Source organism: Ceratotherium simum, chromosome X (genome assembly GCF_057802395.1).
Source record: "Ceratotherium simum simum isolate JZ-2026a chromosome X, ASM5780239v1, whole genome shotgun sequence".
In the NCBI taxonomy this organism is placed as follows: Eukaryota; Metazoa; Chordata; class Mammalia; order Perissodactyla; family Rhinocerotidae; genus Ceratotherium; species Ceratotherium simum.
Window position 1 is genome coordinate 92,976,099 of NC_141940.1, and position 24,061 is coordinate 93,000,159.

At 38.1% G+C, this 24,061-nt stretch overlaps 1 protein-coding gene and 1 long non-coding RNA gene across 2 annotated transcripts in view; both read left to right on the plus strand.

Moving 5' to 3' along the window:
- Positions 1–24,061, plus strand: part of EFHC2 (EF-hand domain containing 2) — a 269,392-nt gene that overhangs the window by 67,782 nt on the left and 177,549 nt on the right. The gene's annotated exons all lie outside the window — the stretch shown is intronic.
- LOC147911944 (uncharacterized) lies at positions 11,141–14,873 on the plus strand. Its single transcript, XR_015550672.1, has 2 exons — positions 11,141–11,572; positions 12,783–14,873. It is a non-coding gene; the product is annotated as an uncharacterized LOC147911944 (long non-coding RNA).

Consider the following 24,061-nt stretch of genomic DNA (forward strand, 5'->3'; position numbering starts at 1 on the left):
GCAGCGGAGCGAGCGCACTTAACCGCTAAGCCATGGGGCCGGCCACTAGTTTTGTCTTTTCAAGAAAATCATGTAAATAGAATCATATGGTATGAAACCTTAAGTTGGGCTTCCTTCACTTAGAAAAATGCATTTGAGATTTATCCATGGTGTTGTGTGTATCGGTAGTTCATTTTTATAGCTGAGTAGTATTCAATTTTATGGATGTATCAGTTTGTTTATCCATTCACTCACTGAAGGACATTTGAGTTGTTGCCAGTTTGGGGCTATTATGGCTTAAGCTGTTATGAACACTTGCACACAGGTATTTTTTTGTGTGTGAGGAAGATTGGCCATGACCTAACATCTGTTGCCAATCTTCCTCTTTTTGCTGAGGAAGATTGGCTCTGAGCTAACAGCTGTGCACATCTTCCTCTATTTTGTGTATGGGATGCCACCACAGCATGGCTTGATGAGCAGTGTGTAGGTCTGCACCTGGGATCTGAACCTGCGAACTCTGGGCTGCTGAAGCTGAGCACGTGAACCTAACCACTATGCCACCAGGCTGGCCCCACACACAGGTTTTTGAGCATATAAGTTTTTATTTCTTTAGAGTAAATACCCAGGAGTTGGATTCCTGGGTCATGTGATAAATGTGTGCTTAGCTTTGTAAGAAACTGCTAAACCATTTTCCAGAGCAGCTATACCATTTTGCATTCCCATCAGCAATGGAGGAGAGTTCCAGCATGCCTCATTTTTGTTCACTTGACTTCTCTTTAATTATGTTTCTCCATAATGCTGATGGTGGCTTGTTGCTGCATATATTTGATAAGTTTTCTTGGTGAGCTTTTGTGGCTGAAATTTATTTCTATTTATTTGGACTGCGATCTGTTGTTTTTCCTGTAACTATGGATTCATGTCTTTCAACCATTGTGGAAAATCCTCAGTCATTACAACTTTGATGGTTGTTTTTTCCACATTATCTCTAATTTCTTTTTCTGGAACTCTATTAAATGTATGTTGGATCCTTTCATGATTTTCTTTATTTATCTCTAATTCATATTTTCCAGATCTTAATCTGTTTGTGTTGCATTCTGGGAACTTTCCTGAGATAACTCTTCCATGTCACCAATTCTCTCTTCAAATATATCTAATTCCTTGAATTGCTCATTGAGGTTTTAATTTTAATGATTACATTTGTCATTTCTAGAAGTCATATTTCAATTATTCCTCATCTTTTTTGGTGGTATATTGTCCTTTACTCAAAATTTTATTTTTTTTATTTAAAAATATTTTTAACATATTTTACCATTTTTACTTGGGATATGGTTCTCAGATCTACTTTATTTCCTTGCTTTCTTACTCCTCTGAGTCACCTAGAGAAGAAAAGAAAGAAAGAAAGGTACCTCTACCTAGAAGGAAAATAGATCAAAGTAATGAGTAAAGTGATCCATAATTTGGTAATTAAGAGGCAGGGTAGAGATTAGTTTGAGAGCATGCTCCCTATCATTTTCTGTAATGGAGCCTGCTAGTAAACACAGAAATAGTTTTTCTAATTTCATATACCAAATCTTGATTTTTTTTTCCAGATGATGCCAAAGTTTGTAGAGCATAGAAAATGGAGAACTTTTATGAAAATATCAGGGAAATGAACATTTCTTTATTATTTTAATGCATATGTTTATATGCCTAAATATTACTCTCTCAGCCTCTGGTCTTCCTCTTTCTAATAGAAAAGATGACAAAAAATAAAGTGGCATTTATTGAGCACCAATTATGTGCCTGCTACAATGCTAAGTGCTTCACATATATTTTCATGTAATCCTCATGACTATCTATTTTACGGATGAAAAACTAGAGCACAGAGAGGTTAAATGGTTGTCCCAAGATCACCCAGCTAGTAAGTAGCAGAGCTGGGATTTGAACACATGTCTTTCTCTAAATCTTGTCATTTCTATCAAGTCATTTGACTTTGGTAAGATAATAGCAGTAGTAGAGGGGTCTGTTTTCCAAGACTTATTCAGTTGTCTGCTTTGCATCTTTTATAATCTCCTCTCAGAAAACTCATTTTCAGTTTTAACAGCCGTCTCTGTGTAGTTTACTCCCAAATATTCTGTCTACAGCCCTAATATCTCCTTTAAACTCCCTCAAACACTAATATCCAAGATGTGGAACTAAACATTGCCTAATGCATGTCAAGAGGCACAGTTGTATAGCAGTTACGGGCAAAGGCCTTGGAGGTGGACTGCCAGGATTTGACTTCTATTTCTACCTCTTGCCAGCTGAGTAACTTGGGCAAGTTGCTCAAATTCTCTGTGCCTATATTATTATTTATAAAAAGAGGATAAATTTGCTATTATGTTTCAAACACATCACTTCCAAAACTGATCTCTTCAACTTCCCTCTAAAAACACATCTTCCCCGCCCTTTCTGCCCACCATTAGATTTAGGCTCTTTCTTGTCTCATCAGCCCCTAGAACCGTTTCATGAAGTGTTTTGAATCTCTCCCTTTCTTTCTGACTCCTTGTCCACCATACTTTACCCCATGTCTGGATTACTTTAAGAACCTTTTGTTTTGCTCTGCTTTCAGACTTTTTCTCTTTTAATCTATCCAGTCTTTTCTTCATATAATATACTTTGGATATTTCCTGCATGTTTATGATTCTTTGTTATTAAAATTTTTTCTTTTTCTTTCTGATGATGAATTGCAAAAAATCCAACTCCTGTACAACAGAGAAAATTTTAAAGACTGCCAAACTTCCCCTAGGACATAACCACAGTTAACGATTTGGCATATATTTTATTGACTATTACACATAACCATTATTAAAATTAGGTGCATATTTTATTTAACATTATACGTAACCACTATTAACATTTTAGTACATATTTTATATATTATTATACATAAGGCTTTTCAACATTGTCACTTAACCATATATGTTGTTGACATTTCCATGGTGGTGATATAGACGTATATCATTATTTTTTAAAAATTGGTTTTATTAAATATCGATTGAACACAAAAGAATATTTATGAAGTGTGTGCAAGGTATAAATAATTTTCATACAGTGAACACTCATATTCACACTACTCTGTTTAAGAAATAGAAGTTATCATTACCTTTGAATTCCTGTTCCCTTCCCCCTGAAAAGTAACCCTTATCACGTATTTCTATTTATCATATTCTTGCTTTTCATTATAGTTTGCATATATGTTTATATAACTAAACAATATATTATATGCTTTTTTTTTTTTTTTTTTATTTTATTTTTTTAAAGATTTTATTTATTCATTTTTTCCCCCCAAAGCCCCAGTAGATAGTTGTATGTCGTAGGTTCACATCCTTCTAGTTGCTGTACGCGGGACTCGGCCTCGGGTTGGACGGAGATGTGGTGCCTCGGGGCGCGCCCAGGATCCGAACCCGGGCCGCCAGCATCAGAGCGCACGCACTCAACCGCTAAGCCACGGAGCCGGCCCTATGCTTTTGAAATTTATATAAATAGATCATTTTGTATGTTGTCTTCTGCAGCTTTATTTTTTCCCCCTCCACTTTATGTCTCTTTTGGGATTGTGACTGGAATGACAGTAAGGAGAATTGATATCTTCATGATATTGTGTTTTCCAGCCCATGAATGTAATATATATCTCCATTTATTTTGGTCTTCTTTAATGCCTTTTAATGTTGTTTATCATTTTCTCCCTAAATGTCTTGCCTATCTTTTGTTAGATTTATTCCTAGATATGTATTATTTTTTGATGTTATTCTAAATGGTCTTTTAAAAAGTTGGTTTTCTAGCTGTTTGTTGTTGGTAGATAGAAATGCAATTGATGGGGCCGGCCCTGTGGCTTGGTGGTTAAGTGCGCGCGCTGCGATGCTGGTGGCCCGGGTTCGGATCCCGGGTGCGCATTGAGGCACCACTTCTCCGTTCATCCTGAGGCCGAGTCCCGCATACAGCAACTAGAAGGATGTGCAGCTACGACATACAACTATCCACTGGGGCTTTGGGGGGAAAAAAATAAGATAAATAAAATCTTTAAAAAAAAAAAAAAAAAAGAAATGCAATTGATTTTTTTTAAATGAAACTTCTTATTTAAAATCCAGGAACAGGAAAGCAACACATTTATTGTTTATAGATACATACAGCTGTAGTGAAATTCTATAAATTTGGTTTGGAAAGATGGACACAAAGTTGAGGATAGTGTTATTAGGAGAGGCAGGCAGAATGGGATCAAGGAGAGGCACAAAGAAGACAATAATGACATCTATAACATTTTATTTCTTTTTGAAGCAAATATGGCCATTTTATATTTTATATATTTGCATTATATATATTTTATATGGCTATATTTTAATATTTTAATATTTGTTAAGGCTACATAGGTATATGAGTGATTGTTTTATTATTCTTTGTACTTTTTTGAAATAGGTCATAATTTTTAAAATAAAATGCACGATGTTAACTATATGTTCATGATAAATCACTTTTATGATGGATGCCTCCAGAATCCATTAATTCCATCGATTATTCTAAACTGGACATCGTAAAGCGGGGGCTGTGTGCTGAATCCAAGCTCCAGGTGTGGTTGTTTTTTGTGCCCTGTGATGAAACAAATGAACCAGCAATGAAACACCAAAGATTTTACTTTAGAATTTGGATTTCTGAATTCTCTTAAAAACTTAAAAAACCTGACAACATCATATTTCCATGTGGTAATAGTTAATTGGATATGAATAAGTAGTGGCTGACTGTTTGTTTATTGACTGTTTATTATGAAAAATTTCAAACATTTTCAAAGAGAGAGAAAGTATAATGAGCTCTCAGATCCCCATTGTTGAAATTCAACAATTATTAACTCATGGCCCATTTTGTTATATCTATTTTCCCTGATCTCCTGACCCTTGGATTATTTTGAAGTAAATCCCAGACACTATATCATTTCATCCATGAGTATTTTAGTATTTATCTCTAAAAGATAAGTACTTTTGGAAAACATAACCACAATGTTATTGTCATACCTAAAAAGATTTAATATTAATTCCTTAATATAATCAAATATCCAGTCAATATTCAAAATACCCCCATTTTTTCAACTTTATTTTACAGTTTCTTCAAATAAGGCCGTTACATTGCATGTGCTTGATATATTTCTTAAATCTTTGGGATCTGGTAGTGTGATCCGGACCAGCATTGTCCAATAAAATGTCCTGTGATAACCAAATCGTTCTATATCTGTGCTATCCAGTGTGGTAGCTACTAGCCATATATGGCTATTGAGCACTTGAAATGTGACTAGTGCAACCGAGGAAACAAATTTTTAATTTTATTTAATTTTAATTAATTAAAAATGTTTGTTAAAAGCTTTATTGAGATAAAATTCACATACCACAAAGTTCACCTTTTAAAGTGTACAATTCAGTGGTTTTTAATACATTCACAAGTTGTACACTGATCACTATTCCAGAACATTTACATCACCCCTAAAAGAAACCCATTAGCAGTCACTCCCCATTCCCCACGCCCCCAACGCCTGGCAACCTCTAATCAGTCTTTCTCTATCGATTTGCCTACTTTGGATATTTCATATGAGATATGTAGCCTTTTGTGTCTGGCATTTTTTTTTTTTTTTTAAGATTTTATTTATTTATTTTTCCCCCCAAAGCCCCAGTAGATAGTTGTGTGTCACAGCTGCACATCCTTCTAGTTGCTGTATGTGGGACGCGGCCTCAGCATGGCCAGAGAAGCAGTGCGTCGGTGCGAGCCCGGGATCCGAACCCGGGCCGCCAGCAGTGGAGCGCGCTCACTTAACCACCAAGCCACCGGGCCGGCCCTGGCATTTTTTACTTTGCGTAATGTTTTCAAGCTTCATCAACTGATATATTAATATGTATCAGTTAATTCATTCCATTTTATGGGAGAATAATGCTCCATTGTATGCATATACCAGAGTTTGCTTATCCATTCACCAATTGATGGACAACTGGGTTATTTTGACTTTTTGACTATTATGAATAATGTTACTATGAACATTTGTGTACAAGTTTTTGTGTTGACATGTTTTCAGCTCTCTTGAGAATGTATCTAAGGATGGAATTTCTGTGTTATATGGTGTCTTGACATGAGTACAGCCATGTTTGGCCGCTCTATTGACCTACAGCCACCAGCACAAAAAAGAAATACAAAGCTGCTTTCTGTGTGGTGGGAACTGGCCTTTTCCCGGGAACTGGCCTTTCTCCCACGGAGAGAGTTGCAAGTTGTAACATTTCAAGGCTCTTAGAGCGTCGTGGCCCGGAATGGACTGGCCATCTGTGCCGGGCTAGGACGATAACCAAAGAGAACAATGCACGTACGCAACTACTGGGCTGGGACGTTAGCCAGGGGGCTCAGTGCGCGTACGCCACTGATAACCATTTTATGCATGGGAACACTAAATGCTTGCTCTGCAAACTCTGTAATTGCTTACTCTGAAAATTACTGATGGTATAAAAACTGCTGGAAACTGAGTCCCGGTGAGAGTTCCACCTGTGGAAGGGACGCCTTGCCCAGGACGTGTGATCCTTGCCCAGGCGCGTCGATTGACAGAGCTCTCCCGGCAGTGGGGCGTGGATGTTGTGAGTAACTGATTTGATGTGAAGTAATTGATTTGATATGAAGTAATTGATTTGATGTGTTCTCTTTTCGGTTAACCTGGTGTTTCTCTTTCTGGTTGATTTGTGTCATTTCTCTTCAGCCGATGTGGGTATTTTCCCTTTCCAGTTGGGCTGATGTTTTTTCCCTCTTAATATTTGACCTATTTGGATCTGTTTGCAGACTGTCACCTTTACTATCCTCTATATAATAAAATATACCTTCAGTCCATTTGTTTGGAGTGGAAAGTGTCTTTTACGTCTCCGATCGAATCCCCAAACCTCTCATAACATAATTGGCGCTGTGAGCAGGATTCGATTAAGGAGATGCCTTTCCTATTCAAACGAAAGGTAACTGAAACCAGGGTGGAAGAAATTCCAGGATGGGAGGACCCTCCCTTTTGCACTCTGGCTGGGGAGTGGGCTCATAGGTCAGGGTTATGTGAAGCTTGGGACGCTCGTCTGCGACGATTTGAACCGTTGGATGTGACCAAAGCTTTGCAGACGCTGGAAAGGAAAGCGAAAGATGATGTTTCTTTTTTGGCACGGCGAGGTTGGTGTTTGTTGACTGCTTATCGCCGGGCTATAGAAGATAGGGATAAGATACGGAAAGAGAAGGCACTCTTGGAAACAGAATATCGCCGGGCTATAGAAGATAGGGATAAGATACAGAAAGAGAAGGCACTCTTGGAAAAAGAAAATTCAGATTTACAGTTGCCTGAAGTCAAGGTGGAAGAAATTCCAGGATGGGAGGACCCTCCCTTTTGCACTCTGGCTGGGGAGTGGGCTCGCAGGTCAGGGTTATGTGAAGCTTGGGATGCTCGTCTGCGACGATTTGAACCGTTGGATGTGACCAAAGCTTTGCAGACGGTGGAAAGGAAAGCGAAAGATGATGTTTCTTTTTTGGCACGGCGAGGTTGGTGTTTGTTGACTGCTTATCGCCGGGCTATAGAAGATAGGGATAAGATACAGACAGAGAAGGCACTCTCGGAAAAAGAAAATTTAGATTTGCAGTCTCGCTTGGCTATGATTCAATGTCAATATCTTGCACTGGGAGATCAGGCTCGTAACTACCAAGCTATAGCAGAAAAGGCTGCTGTAAGAGTTGCCAAATATAAATATAGAAAGAGAAGAGGAAAGGTAAATGAACGAAAAGTTCATATGGCCATAGCATCGGCCGGTCCTAAGTGGGACCCGGACACATGGGATGGTGATATCTGGGATGATGATTCTGAAACTGATTATGAGGAAGAGGAAAAACCGCCCAAACGCACAGAGGCACGTCCTCTTCGCCGGCGGCAGATGGAAATGGATGGTAATCATCCTGTAAGGAAAGATGTGATTGAGGATTTTAACCAACAAGAAATTTCTGATATTTTAGCCCGGGCTACACAAAAGCCTAGAGAAGCCATTATAACCTGGCTTGTTCGCCTATATGATATGGGCGCTACAGGAATTAATCTGGATGCAGGAGATGCTTTTAAATTTGTAATTTTGTCCAATGATCCAGTAATACGGGGAGCTTTCAGAGACTGGAGCATGAATGCTCACCCCCCAAATGATCGTGGACAAGACACTGATGGTACAACTTTATTGGCTCTTGCAGTAAAAGGAGCTCAAGATAAATACCCCACGGATGATATGTGGCCAGACACTAATAGACCATGGTATACTTTAAAAGATTGTGTCCAAAAGATGAGAGAAGAAACCATGAAACGGGCTGTGTTTCTGGGGTGTGGTGAAGCGTTAAATAAAATGACTTTAAGTGTCCAGGTGCAAAACAAGTTGATAAAAACTGCACCTCCGGCATACAAACAAATAATTACAACCCTTCTCATGAATGAAACTGAAAGCCCTATATCAACACTTGCAGATAAGATTATGCAGCTAGCAGACTTGGGAGACTAACAGACAACTGAAAACTCTCCAAGAAGAGAAAAAAGAGAAACATTCTTTAAAAAGGATAAAATAACTCGAGGTGATATGTTTTTGGCCCTACTCCAGGCAGGAGTACCTAAAGACCAGATTGATGGAGTTGACACTAAAAAATTATGGAAACTATATAAAGAAAAAGGGCTGAATGTAAAACAAGTGAACAGAAGGGACAGTATAGAGGATGCTTCCAACCCAGTGCCTACTGCACCTAGTGCACCGCCTCCTCCCTTGGATCCTCTTCTTGCTGACTTATGTGATTGAGGGGAAGGCCAAACCTCTATATCGATTAGTGCCACTATAAGAAAAGATATTAGACCACATGTACCAATTAAAATATTTTGGAAAAATGGATCTACAACTAGTGTGAAGGCACTTGTAGATACAGGGGCAGAGGCCACCCTTATCTATGGGAATCCAACTAAGTTTCAAGGTACATCAATTCTGATAACTGGATTGGGAGGAAAAGAAATCCAGGCAGTTACCACTAATCTTTCTATGCAAATTGGGCAACTACCCCAGCGCACATATCTAGTTATGATTGTACCAATACCAGAATATATAATTGGGATTGATATTCTAAAAAGATTGACATTAAATTTGGCTGATGGACAATACCAATTTGCTATTAGAGCTTTGTCTTTTCATATTAATGCTGTAATTGTGGGATGTTTGCATCATGAAGTAAAAATTCCACCTGCCACGCAAGTGATCAATCAAAGACAGTATCGCATCCCTGGAGGACAACAAAAAATATCTGAGACCATAAAAGATTATTTGGCTGTAAAAGTCCTTCGCAGAGTAACTACAGCCTGAAATAATCCTATCTGGCCTGTTAAAAAAGGTGATGGGACATGGAAAATGACTGTAGATTACAGAGAGCTAAACAAAGTGACTCCAGCTATTCAAGCGGCCGTCCCTGATTTGATTACTCTTATAGAAAAAGTGCAATGTTATCCAGGCACTTGATATGCAGTCATAGACTTGGCTAATGCCTTTTTCACCATACCTATACCTAAAAGTGTCCAAGAACAGTTTGCTTTCACGTGGCTGGGACAACAATATACCTTTACTAGACTTCCTCAGGGATATGTGCATAGTCCCACTATCTGCCATCGACAGGTTGCTGAAACCTTGGCAAAGGTACCTGCTTCTGATGATGTCCAAATAGTACATTATATAGATGATATTATGATCCAAGGAAATGAAGAAGAAAAGGTACAACAACAGTTAGAAAAAGTAATGGACACACTTGAGGAGGATGGATGGAAAACTAATCCAGCTAAAATTCAGGGCCCGAGTTCAAATGTTAAATTTTTGGGAGTACTTTGGAATAATGGAAAACAAGAAATTTTACCTAAAGCTAGACAAAAGATATTAGATTTTGCAGCACCTCGTAACAAAAAAAAAAGCACAAAAATTTATTGGATTATTTGGATTTTAAAGGGCACATATGGGCCGGCTCCGTGGCTTAGCGGTTAAGTGCGCGCGCTCTGATGCTGGCGGCCCGGGTTCGGATCCTGGGCAAGCCCCAAGGCGCCACTTTTCCGTCCAACGCGGGGCCGAGTCCCACGTGCAGCAACTAGAAGGATGTGAACCTATGACATACAGCTATCTACTGGGGCTTTGGGGGGAAAAATGAATAAATAAAATCTTTAAAAAAAAATAAATAAATAAAGGGCACATATTCCACATTTAAGTCGGCTCCTTGCACCTTTATATAAAGTTACCAGAAAAAAATATAAATTTAAATGGGGAATAAAACAAAAAGAAACTTATGAAGCAGCCAAACATGCTATTCAGACTGCTTTAGATCTATGGCCAATTAAACCGGGACCCATTGAGTTACAGGTAGATGTCATTGATCAGTATGCCAGCTGGAGTCTATGACAAAAACAAGGTGCCCGACGTTATCCTCTGGGATTTTGGAGTCGCAAGCTTCCCTGTTCCGGTGAAAGATATAGTCCTTTTGAAAAACAGTTGTTAGCCTGCTATTGGGCTCTAATAGACTCAAAAAGCCTTACCCTGGGACATGAGGTAATTATGCGACCCCAAATACCCATCATGCAATGGATTCATAGCCCGCCTGTTACTCATAAAATTGGACAAGCACAAAAATTTAATATTATCAAATGAAAATGATATATTCAAGACCGGGCCAAACCTGGCCCAAAGGGGTTGTCTCTATTGCATGAACAAGTGTCTCAATATAGCAGTGAGCCAACTGTGTCACCTAAGACTGATATAACAAAATCTCCTGTTAAATGGGGTGTCTCATATGATCAATTGACTGAAGAACAACAAAAACATACGTGGTTTACAGATGGTTCTGCCAAAATGATATCAAGCTCACAGAAATAAAAAGCAGTTGCCTATAACCCATCCACCCAACAAACAATTGTCACCACCGGAGATAATATGAATAGCCAATATGCTAAACTCTATGCGGTGTATCAGGCACTTCAACAAGAACAGGGGCAACAATGTCATATATATACTGATTCGTGGGCAGTGGCACAAGGTTTGGCAACGTAGATGCCACAATGGAAAAAACATGATTAGAAAATTAATGATTGGGCCGGCCCTGTGGCTTGGTGGTTAAGTGCGCGCGCTGCGATGCTGGTGGCCCGGGTTCGGATCCCGGGTGCGCATTGAGGCACCACTTCTCCGTCCATCCTGAGGCCGAGTCCCACATACAGCAACTAGAAGGATGTGCAGCTATGACATACAACTATCTACTGGGGCTTTGGGGGGAAAAAATAAAATAAATAAAATCTTTAAAAAAAAAAAAAAAAGAAAATTAATGATAAAGAAATATGGGGAAAGAAATTATGGGAAGACATATGGTTATGGTGTCAAAACACTATTGTCACTATATTTCATGTTGATGCTCACAGTTCTTTAATTTCTGCAGAACGAAAACATAATTCTCATGCTAATCAGCTGGTGCAGATTCGTGCAACGCACAACCCAGGCTTAGCACAATGGGTCCACGAAAAGTGTAGACACTTGGGAGAACAAGCGTCATACAGGTGGGCACAACAAAGGGGAATCCTTGTCACTCACGATGATATTGCCACTGCAGTACAACAGTGTCAGTTATGCCAACAGTTAAATAAACGGGGAGTTCCACACCCCTACCAAGGTCATATCCAAAAGGGATTATTTCCTGCCCATACCTGGCAAATAGATTTTATTGGACCATTGCCAAATTCTTGTAGCTATACTTATGCCTGCACTGCTGTTAATACATATTCTGGTTATTTATTGGCTATACCAGCTAAAGTGGCCACCCAACAGAGTGCCATAAAATTATTAGATATAATCAAGTTATATTATAGAACACCAAGGCAAATTCAGAGTGACAACGGTTCCCACTTTACAGGTAAGTTGATTCAAACTTATACCAAAAAAAATTATATAAAATAGATTTATCATATACCTTATTACCCCCAAGCTGCAGGCCTCATAGAACGAATAAATAGATTGCTTAAACAACAATTGAGGAAACTCGGTCATGGCTCATTAAAGGGGTGGCACAACCATCTAAGTACTGCTCTAAATATGTTAAATAACAGGCCACTAGGCCCTAATGAGACTCCTCTGTCAAGGTTGTTACCAGCAAAGATTACAGAAGTGGCAGCCGCCACCCATGAGTTTATGACCTTAACCTATTGGCTCCTGACTCAGTCTGCTAAACCGCCTTTTCGTGCCACGGCCGAAGCGGCTGGATTAGATTTATCTACTGTTCATTCTATTCAATTGCCCCCTAAGAAGCAGTCTATAGTCCCTACTGGGATAGGGGTACAGTTTCCCAAAAATACCTTTGGTTTGTTAAAAGGACGCTCTGGACTGGCAGCAAAAGGTATTAATGTACTGGGAGGAGTCATTGATCCAGATTACCAAAGAAAAATAAAATTTATATTATATAATGGTAGTGAGGCAATACTAACTGTAGAGTCTGGGGAACGAGTGGGACAATTATTGGTGCTTCCCCTCTTGACTCCAAATGTGTCACAAGGACAACCTCCAAGTGAATTAACTAAAAGAAAAATGCAAAGATTTGGGTCTACAGATAGATGGAAACCTAGAGCAAAAGTGTGGGTGACACATCCACCCAATGCGGCTCCCCGTGCCGCAAAAGTAGTGGCCCAAGGGCCCACTACAACACTCATAGTTATGTATCCAGAAAATAAACAGTTATATCATGTTCCTAAAAATTCTGTTTCTTTGCGTAAATAGATACTCCTGCTGTGTTTGCTATGCTGTGCTACACTTCCATGTCTGCTGCAGACCTACACACCAACTAATGTCTCCGTAGGATGACCCTTGACCCTGCACTGCTGGACCAACTGCTCTACACCAGTGGGACCTATAGCCTGGACTATAAATGGCCAAAAAATTTGGTCTCAGAAACATCAAGCAATCTCTCGGTACAAGCCTATATCTGACCAGTCACACAGAACTAGTTATAATTTCTCCATTGCTCTGTCTTCTGTTACCCTCCGTGATGGGGGCTGGTATTCTTGTATTAAATGGAAGAAGGGAAATCCAGATTCCCCGTTTCTTAAAGAAACTCGATTTATTAGCATCCTTCCTAATGCCACTACTCCTCTTAAAAACACTAATCTGTGGTTACATTTAGCTCATACAGTTCTTAATGAAACTGCTTTTTGTCTCAGAAACAGTAATAATCCTTCTGGACCTCTACAAGCTAATCTGTTGGGTCTAGGTGTTACTTTACCTAATGTGTTACATGCTAAAGTTACTATTCCTCTTTCTTTAGTAACGATGCCCATATCAGGAGTGACTTCCACTACATGTTACTATATTAATTGTACATATATTCCATTCTATTGTAATAAGACTATCCCTGTTAATATTCCTACCCCCTCACGATTACCTGCTAGATATTTCTGGTTATGTGATAATGCTGCGTATTCACACATTCCAACTGACACATCTGCTACATGTGGTATTGGCCCAATAGTTCCCCTTATAGCCGCTTTCCCTACCAAAAATTCTCGAATAAAACGAGCACTCACTGCAGATTGTGACCCTCATGTTAACCTTCTTCCCATCTCTACTGTGGCAACGCTGGCCGCCCTTCTACTACCTGATCCTGGCCTAATTGTAAACAACCATCGTCAAATTGAACACCTTTCCTGCTTGTTGACACATATAATGAATGATACTGTTAGAGCCTTCTTGGCTATATCTCAAAAATTACAAAAACTGCGTAGAGAGACTCTTATACAACGAGCTGCTTTAGACTATTTGTTTCTTCTTCATCAAACACCTTGTACTAAAATACCGGGTATGTGTTGTTTCAATGTATCAGATCAAACTAATGTTATCTTTGATACTGTACATGATTTACAAGATCAAGTTAATAACATTTCATATTCTAAGGGGTTGTTTGATTGGTTACCTTGGGGTTTGGGTCCTTTATTGCGAGATAGTTTTATAATTATTGTAGTCATTAGATTTTAGATTCTTAGATGTGCCTTATGTACTTGCATACAAAGTTCATTGTCTGTGCATATGGTGTCTTATGGTTAATGAAGACGGCCACGGCCGAATATGTCTTGACATGAGTACAGCCATGTTTGGCCGCTCCATTGACCTACAGCCACCAGCACAAAAAAGAAATACAAAGCTGCTTTCTGTGTGGTGGGAACTGGCCTTTTCCCGGGAACTGGCCTTTCTCCCACGGAGAGAGTTGCAAGTTGTAACATTTCAAGGCTCTTAGAGCGTCGTGGCCCAGAATGGACTGGCCATCTGTGCCGGGCTAGGACGATAACCAAAGAGAACAATGCACGTACGCAACTACTGGGCTGGGACGTTAGCCAGGGGGCTCAGTGCACGTACGCCACTGATAACCATTTTATGCATGGGAACACTAAATGCTTGCTCTGCAAACTCTGTAATTGCTTACTCTGAAAATTACTGATGGTATAAAAACTGCTGGAAACTGAGTCCCGGTGAGAGTTCCACCTGTGGAAGGGACGCCTTGCCCAGGACGTGTGATCCTTGCCCAGCCACATCGATTGACAGAGCTCTCCCGGCAGTGGGGCGTGGATGTTGTGAATAACTGATTTGATGTAAAATAATTGATTTGATATAAAGTAATTGATTTGATGTGTTCTCTTTTCGGTTAACCTGGTGTTTCTCTTTCTGGTTGATTTGTGTCATTTCTCTTCAGCCGATGTGGGTATTTTCCCTTTCCAGTCGGGCTGATGTTTTTTCCCTCTTAATATTTGACCTATTTAGATCTGTTTGCAGACTGTCACCTTTACTATCCTCTATATAATAAAATATACCTTCAGTCCATTTGTTTAGAGTAAAAAGTGTCTTTTACGTCTCCGATCAAATCCCCAAACCTCTCATAACATATGGTAACTCTGTGTTTAACTTTTTGAGAAACTGACATATGGTTTTCCAAAGCAGATGCAACATTTTACATTCCCATCAGCAATGTATGCAGGTTTCAAATTCTCCACATCCTCACCAACACTTATTATTGTCCATCTTTTTGAATATAACCAATCTAGTGGGTGTGAAGTGGTATCCCATTGTGGTTGTCATGTGCATTTCTCTAATGACTAATGATATGGGGCATCTTTTCATGTGTTTACTGGCCTTTTGTGTATCTTCTTTGGAGAAATGTCTACTCAAATCCTTTGTCCATTTTTAAATTAGGGTTTTTTTGTTGAATTGTAAGAGTTCTTTGTATATTTTAGATACAAGTCCCTTATCAGATATATGATTTGCAGATATTTTCTCCCTTGCTCTGAGTTGCCTTTTCACTTTCTTGATGATGCCCTCTGAAGCACAAAAGTTTTTAATTTTGATGAAGTCCAATTTATCTATTTTTCTTTTGTTGCTTGTGCTTTAGGTGTCATGCCAAAAAAACCATTGCCTAAATCAAGTTCAAGAAGATTTACTCCTATATTTTCTTTCAAGAGTTTTATAGTTTTAGCTCTTACATTTGGGTCTCTGGTCCACTTCAACTTAATTTTTGTATATGGTGTGATGACAATGTATTGGTGTATAGCAGGGGTACCAATTCATTCTTTTGCATATGGACATCCAGTTGTTTTAGCACCAATTGTTGAAAAGACTATTCTTTCCACCATTTAATTATCTTGGCACCCTTGTCAAAAATCAATTGACCATAAATATAACAGTTTATTTCTGGACTCTCAATTTTATTCCATTGATCTGCATGTGTATCCTTACACCAGTACCACACTGCCTTGATTACTGTAGCTTTGTAGTAAGTTCTGAAATTGGGAAGTGTGAGTCCTACAACTTTGTTCTTCTTTTTCAAGATAACTTTGAATATTCTGGGTCCCTGGCATTTCCATATGAATTTTCAGATCACGTTGTTCATTTCTGCAAAAAAAGCATTTGGAATTATGATAGTGATGGTATTGAATTTTTAGATCAATTTGAAGGGTATTGTAAACTTAACAATATTAAGTCTTCCAATCCATGAAATGGATCTCTCTCCATTTGTTTAGGTCTTCTTTAGTTTCTTTCACTGATGTTTTGTAGTTTTCAATGTACAAGTCTTGCACTTCTTTTGTTAACTTTATTCCCCAGTATTTTATTATTTTTGATGCTATTGTAAATGGAATTGTTCTCTTAGTTTCATTCTTAAATTGTTCATCATTAATGTATAGAAATACAATTGATTTCTGTATATTGATCATATATCCTGCAACCTTACTAAACTTGTTTGTTATTTATAATAGTTTTTTTCGTGTGTGTGTGTGTGTTGCTTAGGATATTCTATACGCACGATCACATCTGTGAATAGGGATAATTTTACTTTTTCATTTCCAATCTGGAGGCCTTTTGTTTATTTCATTTTTGTCTAATTGCCTTGGCTAAAACCTCCAGAACAATGTTGAACAGAAATGGAAAGAGTGAACATCCTTCTCTTGTCCCTGATCTTAGGGAGAAAGCATCCTGTATTTCACTATCAGATGTGATGTTAGCTGTGGTTTTTCATACATGGCCTTTACTAGGTTAATGAAGTTCCTTTCTATTCCTAGTTTTTTGAGTGTTTTTATCAAAAAAGGTGTTGGATTTTTTTCAAATGCTTTTTCTGTGTCTACTGAGATGATCATATGGTTTTTGACCTCCACTCTATTAATATGGTATATTACATCCATTGATTTTCAGATGCTAAGCCAACTCTGCATTCTTAGAATAAATCCTACTTGGTTGTGGTGTATAATCCTTTTTATATATTGCTGGATTTGGTTTGCTAGGATTTCTGTGTCTCTATTCATAAGGGATATTCATAACTTTGCTTATAATTCCTTTGTCTGTTTTTGGTGTGAGGGTAATACTGGCCTGGTAGAATGAGTTAGAAAGTGTTCTCTTCTCTTCTATTTTTTGGAAGAGTTTGTGAAGGATTGGTGCTAATTCTTTTAAATGCTCAGGAGGAGCACTTGAAATGTGGATGTAACCCAAGTAAGCACAAAATAATGAAGAGTGTCAACTTTCAGAAGCTCAGAGGAATGGGGCAGTGATATTTATGAGAACATCAGGACAAGGGAGACTTGAGAAGCAAGGCTTCAACGGAGGAGAAAAGGAAGTTCCCACAGAAATACCATCAAAGGCACTGCCTCCTGCTGCCAAAGGCTCTTGCATCTTGTAGAAAGGCTCTAGATTGCAGGATGACCTCATTCCTCAAAAGCAATTCTCCGACTGGGCAAATATTTCCTTGCTTATAGGCCAGTTTGAGCTTGCTCAGAAGTGTTAGCTCCGCTGGCCTCCCCTGTGCTTTCTTCATCCACGGGTGTGTGTAACACAGATTCTTTGAACATCAATAACAGTGCTTCCCAGCGCTGGTCCCGACATGTCCCAAACTGTCTTCAGTTATTTCAGGAGGTGTCTTGCAATTCTCAGAACTAGTTTACTTTCTTTTTTTTTTTTTTAAAGATTTTATTTATTCAGTTTTTCCCCCCAAAGCCCCAGTAGACAGTTGCATGTCATAGGTTCACATCCTTCCAGTTGCTGTACGTGGGACTCGGCCTCGCGTTGGACGGAGAAGTGGTGCCTCGGGGCGCTCCCGGGATCCGAACCCGGGCCGCCAGCATCAGAGCGCGCGCACTTAACCGCTAAGCCACGGAGCCGGCCCAGAACTAGTTTACTTTCAATTTATTTTAAAAAGAGATATATGCCATTTCAGATGTTCCTTTGTGGTAGATGTGTCAGGGGAGGCAGAATGGGAAGATAGGTGTCATGGAAGGAAAACAAAGCAAGAAGAAAAGTTGCAAGTTAGAAAAGACTACGAATCTCAGATCTAGGGTGTTTAGAAGTGTTCGCTCTGTCCGAATCACTGATTTATCCCAATGTTTGGGAGAGGTTCTGCTACATCAGAGTAGATGCTCAATAAATAATTGTTATATGAAAAACTATTGAATCAATGAATATAAGATTCTATGTGTTTATGGGAAAGTAGACAGTATGTGGGGAGTATCTTACAGAAATACAACGGTGGAGGTATCCGTGTACTAAAAAAGGTGGCATGTGAGAACAGGTAGGGCAATAGATGGATGTGCATGGTGGAGTCAAGTCCTAGATTTTTCAGACAGTTCTAATGTAAGATATTTTATTCTGTTACTACCTTAAGAAAGTCATTCTTATTATAACTGCTTTTCTATTTGGAAAATATCCTTTCTGTAGAAGGCAGAGGCCTTCTGTGTGTGGAATGTGACTATGACTGGGCAGTGATCAGTGTGTGAGCTGTGGCCTCTTAGAGAGGACACTAGGAATCAGAAGGTGAGAGTCCCAGCTCTACAGCCTGCCACATAGGTGGGATCAGCAGAAACATTTATAAACACATGAGGGAACAATCCACTATGAAGGAGACTCAGCCAACACAGGAAAGATGTGAAGTGGCATCCTATAAACACAAAAGAACTTGGTTAAGGACTCTAAACTAAGTTTGTTTAAAATGATTAAACAGAAAATAAGCAAGAGAAATTATAAGTAAAGAGTAGGATCCTATTTAAAAGAAAGAACATACAGATTTAAAAAACAAATGAAACTTCTATAAATAAAAAGTATACTTACTGAAATTAAAATTTCAATGTATTAGCTATAATCACTTTTTAAAAATATAATATTACTTGATAAATTTGAAGATGTTCAATTCTCTTAAAGAAGTTATAAGTACAAAAATAAACACTAGAGGGCCAGCCTCGGTGGCTTAGTGGTCAAGTTTGGTGCACTCTGCTTCAGGGGCCCAGGTTTGGTTCCCAGGCACGGACCTACACCATTTGTCTGTCGGTGGCCATGCTGTGGTTGTAGCTCACATACAAAAAAAAAAAAAGAGGAAGATTAGCAACAGATGTTAGCTCAGGGCGAATCTTCCTCAGCTAAAAAAACAAAAAACAAAAAAACCCCACTAGAACAAAAATACAAGCCTTCCTAAATACCAAAAGAAATGTATAAATTACAATAGCAAAGAAAACACATCATGAAGAAAAATAAAGAGTAAATATATGTAACACACATGGTGATTACAATATAAAATAATATATCAAAGTTGAGATAGAAAATATGTCTTATCAATAAATGTGAATGGGCTTAACTTACCTACTAAAAGAAAAATATTTTCAATACAGCTCACAAAGCAAGACCCAACTATATGTGGTGTACAGGAGACACATCTAAGTTAAAATGATTCAGAGAGGCTAAAAATAAAGGCATGGGCAAATGGAAATAACAAGTGGGGGCTGTGATCTTTGATATCAGACAAAGTAGAATTCAGGCCAAAAAATAATTAAATGTTGTTACTGAACCAAGTGGGCTCCCCTCCTGGTGAGTTAAATAAGACTCCACACCAGTGGAAATTGTCTCACAAAGTAAAGTGTATTTGCAGCAAATAGGAGGCCATGAGGAATCATTTCCAAAGTCATGGTGTCCCCGAACAAAGGAAAGCAGGAACTTTGGTTGGGGAATGAATATTCAAAAGGGATATACCTTGGTATATTCGCTTGTACAGGCTCAGTTGGAGAACATGCTTCCACATAATAAGGCCTAAGCTCCTCTTGGAGAGATCTTTGCATTAAAATAAGGCAAAGGTCATGGACATAGCTCTTGTGGTGAGGCCTGGTCAGTTTCAGGATGGCTGGGGGTTACATCTCCTTAACATACAAAAGGAAAAGAAACAACTTGGAAAAACAGTTAATTGCTTCCAAACCCACCTTTGAGTTTCTTGAGGCACCTGGTTGGTGACAACATGACAAAAAAGGATACCTTATAATGGTTAAAGCCAATTTCATAATGTATAACATTATATGAAATATATATATAACAGTTATGAAAATCTATCCAAATAACCATCTTTAAAAAGCAGAAACTACAGATGCAAGGAGATACAGATAGAAACACATTGCTAATAGGAGACTTGAACACGCCACTCCCAGTGCAGAAGAGATCAAGTGGCAGAAATACAAGTAAGGATATCGAAGAAGTAAACAGCATAATTAATAAGCTAGATCTCGTTGATCTATACTGAACTTTAGAACCTAAAAATAGAGAGTACACCTTCCTTCTCAATTGCACATGAAATAGTCACAAAAATTGATCAAATATTAGGTCACAAAGAAAGCATTAATAAGTTCCATATAGTGGAAATATTACAAACAATACTTTCTTATCACAGTGCAATAAAACTAGAATTTAAAAAAAACCCAAAAGCTCTCCAACTAGAAATTTAAAAAATCTTCTATTAAACAACTCTTGAGTGAAAGGGAAAACATAAGCCAAAATTACAGGATATCTAAAAAAATTCCTAAACAAACAAGTAATGAAAACACTACATGTCAGGGACTATTGGATACATTTAAAGTAGAGATCAGAGGAAAATTCATAGCCTTAAACACTTATAGCAATAAAAATAAAAGAATAAAGTAGAAAAATAATGAAGATTAGGAATAGAAAATAGTAGGTCAAAGTAATAAAGCAAAATTCCGGTGCTTTGAAAAAAGTAACAAAACATATAAACCACTAGCTAAATTAATCAAATGAAAAAGGGAGAAACACAGCTACAAAATAAGAAAGACAAAGAAGAAACAGAGAAGGACAGAGCAAAAACTTAATGTGGAATACACATGGGAACACAATGAACCAGACTGATTTTCAAATGAGTAACTTAACTAACATAAATGCTCCAAACAGGAAGAGGAGGAGGGGAGAGAGGAAACAAATCAGTCATTTTGAAACACAATATTTTGACTAAATATATTAGGACTAAAGAAAAAAACCTGAAAACAAACATTGAACTCTAGTTAGTAGGTTTGTTTTTTACAACGACATGAGTTACATATTCTGAAACTGCTTCAGGGGTCTTTTAGTATTGAACAAATAAGTAAATATTTTCAGGGTAATTGGATTCAGGTTTGTTACTATTTGAGAAGAGCATTACAGATGTGGAAAGTGGAGTTTGAACATGTACTCTATTGTGTTATTGGAATTGGACATACCAGTATAAACTCATGGGTTTTAATATATCTATTACTACATATACCTATATCTGTATCTATCTATCTATAGATAGAAATGGAAAGAGATATAACTATATGTGCATAGCTACATCTACCTATATCGATAGATATCTTGAATATCTTGTAGTGACAGCACAAGGAAGTGCTTGAAAAATGGTGGGGATAATCAAAAAGACAGAGGAGTAAACTTAGAAGGACTCTCACTGACCAAATGTGGGACACTTTTAGCTTCAAAATAGATAATAATAGTAAGAGATTATAAACCACTGAATAAAATAAGAACCTGTAGACCATTCTGATATAAATGAATGAATAAATAAATAAATGGAGAGGGAGGAAAAGTACGTCCTTGAAGTAGAATGCCAACTAATATATGTAGAAGGAATGATGGAGTTAAGAAATCACCATTTGGCAACCATAATGGTAATAAATTGTTTGGGCAAAATCCTCAATTGACACTAGTAGTTTAATGAGGAACTTGGTATTTATATAGTCTCAAAGTATCTCCTCACAAAATTCTTATTAATTGGAAAGGAAAAACAGTAGCTTTACAGTGGAGAAACTTGGCACACACCACCTTAACCAGGTGATCAAAGTTAACCTCACCATTCATGGTTGAAATACACATTATGTACGTGTTTCTTTGATGAATGAGAAGGACACAGCATTCCTCTTGTGGTGTACCTGCCAAAAAGCCATAAACAAAAAGCCGTGGATTTACTCATGAGGAAATAGTGGTCAAACCTAAATTGAAGAAACTTCTACCAAATATCTGGCCTATTCTCTTCAACAATATCAAGGTCAGGAAAGACAAGAAAGATGGAAGAATCCTTTCAGATTAAAGGTGAATAGGGGCTGGCCCCCTGGCCTAGTGGTTAAGTTCTGTGCTCTCCCCTTCTGCACGGGTTTGGTTCTGGGTGTGGACCTACACTACTCATCAGCAGCCATGCTGTGGTGGCGACCCACAGACAATATAGAGGAAGGCTGGCACAGATGTTAGCTCAGGGGGAATCTTCCTCAAGAAAAAAGAAGAAGATTGGCAGTGGTCGTTAGCTCAGGATGAATCTTCCTCAGCAAAAAAAAAAGAGATTAAAGCGACGTGACAACTATTGTGTGATGTTGGATCAGATTCTGGGCCAGATTTTTTTAAATTAATTTTTTTGCTAAAAAGGATATTTTTGGAACAATTAACTCAATTTGAATATGTATTTTAGATTGGAAAATAGTATTTATTAATACTAATTTTATGATTTTGATTATTATATGCTTCAGTTATGTAAGAGAATGTCCTTGTTATTAAGAAATATATACTAAAATATTTAGGGGGTAAAGGGGCATGATGTCTGCTATTTACTCTAAAATGGAAAAAATTGTATATATAAAGGGAATGATAAAACAACTATGGTAAAATATAAAACAATTGGTGGAATCTGGGTGAAGGGTAAACAGGAGTTCTTTGTACTATTCCTGCAACTTTTCTATTGGTTTGAAATTATTTCAATTTAAAAAGTATCAAAAAAGAAATATTTGAAAATATTTGTAAGAATGTGTAGGAGAATAATTTTGTTCTACAGAATTTTTTGAATTCCCATACAATGCACAAATCATAATGGAAAAGAATGATCTATTTGAGTAGAGTAAAAGGACACATTCATGTACAATGAATAACTCTATAAATGGAATTAAAAGACAAACCACAAATGATGAGAAGATATTTGCTGTGCTGAGGATTAGTATCCAGAATATATTTAAAAAATTACAAATGATCAAATAGAAAAATCAGCAAAGGATATGAATAGATGAGTCACAGAAGACGGTAACAAGATGTGGAAAGATGACCAATTGCGCTAGGAATTAGAGAGAAACAAATTAAAATAAGAATGGTATACCATTTCACATTTTTTCAGATGATTGCTCAAAATTATACAATTTGATAATACCCATTGTTGAAAGGATGAAGGGGAAAGGGAACTTTCTTAATTGGTTCAACGATTCTGGAGTTGGTTAGCAAGATCTAATAAAGTCGAAAGTGTGAACAATTCCACCTTTGGGTATGTAGCCTAGAAAATCTCCAAAGTACAGGAGAGGATTGTGCACTGCAGCATTGTCGATAACTAGTGAAAAACTGGAAACAACCTAATTGTCATCATCAGATGACAAAAGATGGATCAGTAATTTGTGGTGTAATCATACAATGTTTAAAATGAATGAAATATATCTACGTGTTAACATGTAGAAATCTCAAAACCAAAATTTTAGGTGAAAAAAGCAGGCAGCATAAATTTATAGTGTAAAATTTATAAACACAGAAAAGAATAATGTATGCTGTTTACGAATAAAAAAGGAGATAAAGTCTCTGCTCTGGAGGAATTTGGGGGCATCTGAAGAGAGTCAAGTAAACGCATGATTACAACGCAGTACCGGGAAAGCCACAATTAGAATGAGCATCTAATACAGATGGGGGAGTGGAGAAGGTGAAGGAACATTTTCCAGAAATGGCAAAGACTTCCATGCCTCTTTCCTACACTGAACCAAGTCCTGAAAGACCAGAAGGGGTTACCCAGGTGAAAGATAGGAAGGAAGGGTGTTTCTAGCAGATAGCGACATTTGCAAAATCCCAGAGGGAACACACTGTAGAGTCTGGTTTGGAAACTGGCAGTGGTTTTTCAGAGCTGGAGTAGAGGCGGGGGGCAAAGACAGGGATGGAGGGCGTTGGCAGGCCCCCCCGACATAATCTCTGACCACGCTAAGGAGTTTGCATCCTGAAGGCGGCGGGCGGAAAGGCTAGAAGAATATTGAAGCAGAAGAGTAACAGGTGCATCACGAATTGTAATAGGATGGCTCTGGAGGCAAGATCATTTAGTTGTTTGTTGGTTTTTTTTTTGAAAGAAAACCAGGCAAGAAATAATGGGGCCTCAACTGAGAGAGAGGAGGTGGTGACTAAGTGATGCCAGCGTGTCCAACCAGTAGGACTCAGGGAGGGACTAG